We start from the raw sequence: 9,282 nt of genomic DNA, 5'->3' as shown, positions 1-9,282 counted from the left end.
ATGGTAGCCTCCGGTTTGAGTTTGAGGGTGAATTCAGTTTGGTTTAAGTTCATCAAACCAAAATGGCTACATATCTTGGTTTCATCATTACCAATATGGTGATGCACCCCTGTGCCAAATTTCACACCATTTCGACTAATATAGATCAAAATAGTGTGCACGGGTGCCTGTTTAGGGTAGACGGGCATGACCGTTGAACTACACACTCGATCACTTCCTCTAGTGCTATGATATTCTCCACATTTTTCCATGCATGATATTTTTTATCCAATTTATTATCCACACATTGACCAAAACTCAGGGTTTCACAGCAATTCAACCACTTTTTCATTTTTTTTTAAATTTAAAGTGCTTTGTCAAACCTAGGTCGACCAGAGCCTACAAAGAGCTTACCAAATGTTGTTTTAAATAACACACACTTTTCTGGGGTAATGTGGTGATGCCAAATCGAACCAGCATGTGCTCCCAATTCTATGAGTATCCTGCTTGGTACTTGCTTCACAAATGGTAGCCTCCGGTTTGAGTTTGAGGGTGAATTCAGTTTGGTTTGAGTTCATCAAACCAAAATGGCTACATATCTTGGTTTCATCATTACCAATGTGGTGATGCACCCCTATGCCAAATTTCACACCATTTGGACTAATATAGATCAAAATAGTGTGCACGGGTGCCTGTTTAGGGTAGACGGGCATGACCGTTGAACTACACACTCGATCACTTCCTATAGTGCTATGATATTCTCCACATTTTTCCATGCATGATATTTTTTATCCAACTTATTATCCACACATTGACCAAAACTCAGGGTTTCACAGCAATTCAACCACTTTTTCATTTTTTAAAAAAATTTAAAGTGCTTTGTCAAACCTAGGTCGACCAAAGCCTACAAAGAGCTTGCCAAATGTTGTTTTAAATAACACACACTTTTCTGGGGTAATGTGGTGATGCCAAATCGAACCAGCATGTGCTCCCAATTCTATGAGTATCATGCTTGGTACTTGCTTCACAAATAGCCTCCGGTTTGAGTTTGAGGGTGAATTCAGTTTGGTTTGAGTTCATCAAACCAAAATGGCTACATATCTTGGTTTCATCATTACCAATGTGGTGATGCACCCCTGTGCCAAATTTCGCACCATTTGGACTAAGATAGATCAAAAAGGTGTGCACGGGTGCCTGTTTAGGGTAGACGGGCATGACCGTTGAACTACACACTCGATCACTTCCTCTAGTGCTATGATATTCTCCACATTTTTTCCATGCATGATTTTTTTTATCCAACTTATTATCCACACATTGACCAAAACTCAGGGTTTCACATTAATTCAACCTCTTTTTCATTTTTTTAAAATTTAAAGTGCTTTGTCAAACCTAGGTCGACCAGAGCCTACAAAGAGCTTGCCAAATGTTGTTTTAAATAACACACACTTTTTTGGGGTAATGTAGTGATGCCAAATCGAACCAGCATGTGCTCCCAATTCTATGAGTATCGTGCTTGGTACTTGCTTCACAATTGGTAGCCTCCGGTTTGAGTTTGAGGGTGAATTCAGTTTGGTTTGAGTTCATCAAACCAAAATGGCTACATATCTTGGTTTCATCATTACCAATGTGGTGATGCACCCCTATGCCAAATTTCACACCATTTGGACTAATATAGATCAAAATAGTGTGCACGGGTGCCTGTTTAGGGTAGACGGGCATGACCGTTGAACTACACACTCGATCACTTCCTCTAGTGCTATGATATTCTCCACATTTTTCCATGCATGATATTTTTATCCAACTTATTATCCACACATTGACCAAAACTCAGGGTTTCACAACAATTCAACCACTTTTTCATTTTTTTTAAATTTAAAGTGCTTTTGCAACACTACTAGAAAAAGGCCTAGCCGTAAGATCACTAGTAGTGGCGCACCCCTCTAGTGGTGCTCCACTGCTATATAGCAGTGGCACACCAATAATAGGTGCTGCACTGCTACAAAAATACTAGTGGCGCACCACAGCAACCATGCGCCATTGCTATTTGTTTTTCCTGATCCAACCCCACCCCAGATTTAGCAGTGGCGCACCTAATATAGGTGCTCAACTACTATCTCAACTAGTAGTGGCGCACCTATAAATAGTGCGCCATTGGTAAGTGTGAGGTTAGATTATAAATCAGGTTTAGAGATAGTAGTGGCTATGTGCGCCACTGCTGCGTCAAATAGCAGTGGGGCACGTACATGTGGTGCGCCACTGTGCTACACACACCGGCCCAGTAGCAGTCCCACGCCACGCTCTCCACCACGCACACGCCACCTGCCCCCACCACGCACGCCCCAACCACGCCTCCTCGATCTCTCTCCAAGTCCTGCACGGCACATGGCTTGGCCTGGCCTCCACCATTCTCTCTCCAATAATTTCATAACTCCCCCTTCTTCCCCATAAGCCCCTTCCCGATGGGGAATCCCACGGAGGAGAAGCCTCATAGCGGCCGGCGGGAGCGCGGTCAAAAGGGCCTACTTCGTCTCCCATCACGGCGACACCGCGCCTCACCGCCTCCATCTGCCGGCCCACGTGCGCCCGGCCGGCTCCTCCCGCCCCTCATCACCCCCATCCCCCTCCACCTCGCCACCGCCGCCTCCCCGCTCGCCGCGCTGGCCCCAGCCCTCTTCGCGCTCGACTACCTTCAGCGCACCTTCCTCCACCCGCTCCGCCTCCTGCGCCGCGCGCCGGCGCCCTTCCCCTTCCTCATCGCCGCATCCGGCTTCGGGTTCAACATCCTCAACGTCTACGTGCAGGCCCACTCCTGGACGCTCCCTCCACCCCGCCGGCCCCGCGTCCGCATCCGCCTTCGCGCTCTCCCGCTGCCTCACCGGGGTGGCCCTGTTCGCGTAGGGGATGCGGGTCAACGTCGCGGCCGACAGGCACCTCCCAAGGCTCAAGGAGGCCGGCGGCTGGTACAGGATCCCCGCGGCGGGTGGTTCGACGCGGTCACCTGCCCCAACTACTTCGGAGAGATCGTCGAGTGGCTCGGCTACTGCCTTGTGGCGTGGTCGCCCGCCACCTGGGGCTTCTTCCTCTTCCTCCACCGGCGGCCGGCGACGCATCCCTCCGCCGGCGACATGCGCGTGCGGGAAGCCGACCTACGCCGTCCCTGTAGACCAGGGACCTGATTGCTTTTTCATTTTTCTTTTTGGGATTTAGTAGCAAAGTTACAGAATGGTTGTATTTTTGGTAGTGTAATAAATGTTGAGTATATTTTAGTTTTCTTACCGTGCTGAACCGAGAGGGCATCGTTCGAGCAGCAGGCACCGTGAGCCACCGTACGGTGCACAATTCTTTATATTTTTTTTGTTTTTTTCTCATACTATTAGTGGCGCACCATTTAGGTTCCTAGTGGCGCACCTCTACGTTGTATCTGTGGCGCACGTCAATGCTACCTGTGGTGCGCCACTGCTATGAGTCATATCAATGGCGCACCAGTGGTGCGCCACTGCTAAAACTTAGCAGTGGCGTGATATTAGTGGCGCACCACTAGTGCGCCACTGATAAGCAAAATAGGTGCGTCACTAATAAGCTATTTTCTAGTAGTGCAAACCTAGGTCGAACAGAGCCTACAAAGAGCTTGCCAAATGTTCTTTTAAATAACACACACTTTTCTGGGGTAATGTGGTGATGCCAAATCGAACCAGCATGTGCTCCCAATTCTATGAGTATCCTGCTTGGTACTTGCTTCACAAATGGTAGCCTCCGGTTTGAGTTTGAGGGTGAATTCAGTTTGGTTTGAGTTCATCAAACCAAAATGGCTACATATCTTGGTTTCATCATTACCAATGTGGTGATGCACCCCTATGCCAAATTTCACACCATTTGGACTAATATAGATCAAAATAGTGTGCACGGGTGCCTGTTTAGGGTAGACGGGCATGACCGTTGAACTACACACTCGATCACTTCCTATAGTGCTATGATATTCTCCACATTTTTCCATGCATGATATTTTTTATCCAACTTATTATCCATACATTGACCAAAACTTAGGGTTTCACAGCAATTCAACCACTTTTTCATTTTTTAAAAAAATTTAAAGTGCTTTGTCAAACCTAGGTCGACCAAAGCCTACAAAGATCTTGCCAAATGTTGTTTTAAATAACACACACTTTTCTGGGGTAATGTGGTGATGCCAAATCGAACCAGCATGTGCTCCCAATTCTATGAGTATCATGCTTGGTACTTGCTTCACAAATAGCCTCCGGTTTGAGTTTGAGGGTGAATTCAGTTTGGTTTGAGTTCATCAAACCAAAATGGCTACATATCTTGGTTTCATCATTACCAATGTGGTGATGCACCCCTGTGCCAAATTTCGCACCATTTGGACTAAGATAGATCAAAAAGGTGTGCACGGGTGCCTGTTTAGGGTAGACGGGTATGACCGTTGAACTACACACTCGATCACTTCCTCTAGTGCTATGATATTCTCCACATTTTTTCCATGCATGATTTTTTTTATCCAACTTATTATCCACACATTGACCAAAACTCAGGGTTTCACATTAATTCAACCTCTTTTTCATTTTTTTAAAATTTAAAGTGCTTTGTCAAACCTAGGTCGACCAGAGCCTACAAAGAGCTTGCCAAATGTTGTTTTAAATAACACACACTTTTTTGGGGTAATGTAGTGATGCCAAATCGAACCAGCATGTGCTCCCAATTCTATGAGTATCGTGCTTGGTACTTGCTTCACAATTGGTAGCCTCCGGTTTGAGTTTGAGGGTGAATTCAGTTTGGTTTGAGTTCATCAAACCAAAATGGCTACATATCTTGGTTTCATCATTACCAATGTGGTGATGCACCCCTATGCCAAATTTCACACCATTTGGACTAATATAGATCAAAATAGTGTGCACGGGTGCCTGTTTAGGGTAGACGGGCATGACCGTTGAACTACACACTCGATCACTTCCTCTAGTGCTATGATATTCTCCACATTTTTCCATGCATGATATTTTTATCCAACTTATTATCCACACATTGACCAAAACTCAGGGTTTCACAACAATTCAACCACTTTTTCATTTTTTTTAAATTTAAAGTGCTTTTGCAACACTACTAGAAAAAGGCCTAGCCGTAAGATCACTAGTAGTGGCGCACCCCTCTAGTGGTGCTCCACTGCTATATAGCAGTGGCACACCAATAATAGGTGCTGCTGCTTGCTACAAAAATACTAGTGGCGCACCACAGCAACCATGCGCCATTGCTATTTGTTTTTCCTGATCCAACCCCACCCCAGATTTAGCAGTGGCGCACCTAATATAGGTGCTCAACTACTATCTCAACTAGTAGTGGCGCACCTATAAATAGTGCGCCATTGGTAAGTGTGAGGTTAGATTATAAATCAGGTTTAGAGATAGTAGTGGCTATGTGCGCCACTGCTGCGTCAAATAGCAGTGGGGCACGTACATGTGGTGCGCCACTGTGCTACACACACCGGCCCAGTAGCAGTCCCACGCCATGCTCTCCACCACGCACACGCCACCTGCCCCCACCATGCACGCCCCAACCACGCCTCCTCGATCTCTCTCCAAGTCCTGCACGGCACATGGCTTGGCCTGGCCTCCACCATTCTCTCTCCAATAATTTCATAACTCCCCCTTCTTCCCCATAAGCCCCTTCCCGATGGGGAATCCCACGGAGGAGAAGCCTCACAGCGGCCGGCGGGAGCGCGGTCAAAAGGGCCTACTTCGTCTCCCATCACGGCGACACCGCGCCTCACCGCCTCCATCTGCCGGCCCACGTGCGCCCGGCCGGCTCCTCCCGCCCCTCATCACCCCCATCCCCCTCCACCTCGCCACCGCCGCCTCCCCGCTCGCCGCGCTGGCCCCAGCCCTCTTCGCGCTCGACTACCTTCAGCGCACCTTCCTCCACCCTCTCCGCCTCCTGCGCCGCGCGCCGGCGCCCTTCCCCTTCCTCATCGCCGCATCCGGCTTCGGGTTCAACATCCTCAACGTCTACGTGCAGGCCCACTCCTGGACGCTCCCTCCACCCCGCCGGCCCCGCGTCCGCATCCGCCTTCGCGCTCGCCCGCTGCCTCACCGGGGTGGCCCTGTTCGCGTAGGGGATGCGGGTCAACGTCGCGGCCGACAGGCACCTCCCAAGGCTCAAGGAGGCCGGCGGCTGGTACAGGATCCCCGCGGCGGGTGGTTCGACGCGGTCACCTGCCCCAACTACTTCGGAGAGATCGTCGAGTGGCTCGGCTACTGCCTTGTGGCGTGGTCGCCCGCCACCTGGGGCTTCTTCCTCTTCCTCCACCGGCGGCCGGCGACGCATCCCTCCGCCGGCGACATGCGCGTGCGGGAAGCCGACCTACGCCGTCCCTGTAGACCAGGGACCTGATTGCTTTTTCGTTTTTCTTTTTGGGATTTAGTAGCAAAGTTACAGAATGGTTGTATTTTTGGTAGTGTAATAAATGTTGAGTATATTTTAGTTTTCTTACCGTGCTGAACCGAGAGGGCATCGTTCGAGCAGCAGGCACCGTGAGCCACCGTACGGTGCACAATTCTTTATATTTTTTTTGTTTTTTTCTCATACTAGTAGTGGCGCACCATTTAGGTTCCTAGTGGCGCACCTCTACGTTGTATCTGTGGCGCACGTCAATGCTACCTGTGGTGCGCCACTGCTATGAGTCATATCAATGGCGCACCAGTGGTGCGCCACTGCTAAAACTTAGCAGTGGCGTGATATTAGTGGCGCACCACTAGTGCGCCACTGATAAGCAAAATAGGTGCGTCACTAATAAGCTGTTTTCTAGTAGTGCAAACCTAGGTCGAACAGAGCCTACAAAGAGCTTGCCAAATGTTCTTTTAAATAACACACACTTTTCTGGGGTAATGTGGTGATGCCAAATCGAACCATCATGTGCTCCCAATTCTATGAGTATCCTGCTTGGTACTTGCTTCACAAATGGTAGCCTCCGGTTTGAGTTTGAGGGTGAATTCAGTTTGGTTTGAGTTCATCAAACCAGAATGGCTACATATCTTGGTTTCATCATTACCAATGTGGTGATGCACCCTTGTGCCAAATTTCACACCATTTGGACTAATATAGATCAAAATAGTGTGCACGGGTGCCTGTTTAGGGTAGACGGGCATGACCGTTGAACTAGACACTCGATCACTTCCTCTAGTGCTATGATATTCTCCACATTTTTTCCATGCATGATATTTTTTATCCAACTTATTATCCACACATTGACCAAAACTCAGGGTTTCACAGCAATTCAACCTCCTTTTCAAATTTTTTTAAATTTAAAGTTCTTTGTCAAACCTAGGTCGACCAGAGCCTACAAAGAGCTTACTAAATGTTGTTTTAAATAACACATACTTTTCTGGCGTAATGTGGTGATGCCAAATCGAACCAGCATGTGCTCCCAATTCTAAGAGTATCGTGCTTGGTACTTGCTTCACAATTGGTAGCCTCCGGTTTGAGTTTGAGTGTGAATTCAGGTTGGTTTGAGTTCATCAAACCAAAATGGCTACATATCTTGGTTTCATCATTACCAATGTGGTGATGCACCCCTGTGCCAAATTTCACACCATTTGGACGAAGATAGATCAAAAAGGTGTGCACGGGTGCCTGTTTAGGGTAGACGGGCATGACCGTTGAACTACACACTCGATCACTTCCTCTAGTGCTATGATATTCTCCACATTTTTCCATGCATGATATTTTTATCCAACTTATTATCCACACATTGACCAAAACTCAGGGTTTCACAGCAATTCAACCACTTTTTCATTTTTTTAAATTTAAAGTGCTTTGTCAAACCTAGGTCGACCAGAGCCTGCAAAGAGCTTGCCAAATGTTGTTTTAAATAAGACACACTTTTTTGGGGTAATGTGGTGATGCCAAATCGAACCAGCATGTGCTCCCAATTCTACGAGTATCCTGCTTGGTACTTGCTTCACCAATGGTAGCCATATCTTTAGTTTGAATTTGAATTTTTTGATGCAGAGATCGTTTCGTGGACAAATATTCCTTCCTAAAGATTGACTAAAAATTTGGGGTTCCCTCCCTTTTTCTTTTCACGGCCCGCCAAAAACAGCACTCATGTAATTATCTCCTCCCACCGCCTCTAAATATAAATACTCATGCCCACCCATCCCGCAATTCAGTTCCACCACCGTCTCAACCACGATCTACGCTTCTTCCCTCCACGGCGCAAAACAAGATCTCGCAAGGACGTCGGTGCCGATAGGCGGCGGATCTCGAGTTCATCGTCGACGACATGGCGCCTGGAGTACTTCGAAGCGGGATCGTGCAAACCACTCCTAACCCTACACCTAAGAAAAAGGCAAAAGCCGCAGGTCAATTCCATGTAATGTTCCTACCTTCTGATGCATGTGGTACATCGATCTACAGATTATGTGTGTGTTTTGTAAATTTAGAGATGCATCGATTCACCTTGTACTGTTAGTCATGATCATCGTTTTGTAAATGCCATAGATCAATTATATGAGAACCAGGAAAGTGGAAGAAGTTGAAATCCACACTTTTATAAGAAGTTTCATACTAGATAGGCAGCTCTGTCTCTCATTTTCTTCACTTTTATAAGTCGTTTTCGACAGGTTCGTCAGTTAAATGTACAACATATTGTGCCTACATTCAACACAACTCTTTTTCTCAATTTTTACATAAGTCGTTTTCATCTTCAGTCGTAGATCCGGACAGGAGAATGTGTTGGATATTTTTAGATCCTTTACTGAATGTACTAAACAAACATATGTACAACTAGATGGATAGGTATAGCACTGTAGTTTTTCATTCTATTGTCATACAAATTAAAACTGCATATTTAACTACAATGTTTCAATTTGTATGCAGGTACTTCACACAAAGTTCCAGATATTGACATCACAGTTAATATTAATAACATTACGGCAGAGGAAGCTGCTGCTCGGTCTGACAAAAGCAAGAAATACCTAGCCTTAAGGGCAAAAACTATGGAACATACTGTTGCTGGCATGGCTGCCAGAATGCAAAGTGGACATGTCTATGAGAGTTAAACTAAGGATCAAATCATACAAGCAGCGCATGCCTATGTCTTTGGTGCTGCAAATAAACCATACAAAACCAAAAACTCTAAACCTCGACAGGTAAAGTTAACAAAGGACCCTAACTATGAGCTAGATGATGCAGAGATGGCCAATGCGGAGGAGGAAGAGATTGTTGCTGACGAAGAAGAGGGTTACATTGCTGAAAACTTGTCTAATAAGGTCAGAATATCTTGCATTCCCATACGTA

General features: G+C 46.6%; 2 pseudogenes; both read left to right on the top strand.

The window, feature by feature from the left end:
- The first annotated feature begins 2,438 nt into the window (after positions 1-2,438).
- Positions 2,439-3,155, top strand: LOC127322012 (protein DEETIOLATED 2-like; annotated as a pseudogene).
- Positions 3,156-5,658: 2,503 nt separating this feature from the next.
- Positions 5,659-6,375, top strand: LOC127322013 (protein DEETIOLATED 2-like; annotated as a pseudogene).
- The last annotated feature ends 2,907 nt before the right edge of the window (positions 6,376-9,282 follow it).

The sequence above is a fragment of the Lolium perenne genome, chromosome 2, assembly GCF_019359855.2.
Source record: "Lolium perenne isolate Kyuss_39 chromosome 2, Kyuss_2.0, whole genome shotgun sequence".
Lineage (NCBI taxonomy): Eukaryota > Viridiplantae > Streptophyta > Magnoliopsida > Poales > Poaceae > Lolium > Lolium perenne.
The sequence above is the reverse complement of the archived record's forward strand: the minus strand, read 5'-3'. Positions and strand labels throughout refer to the sequence as shown.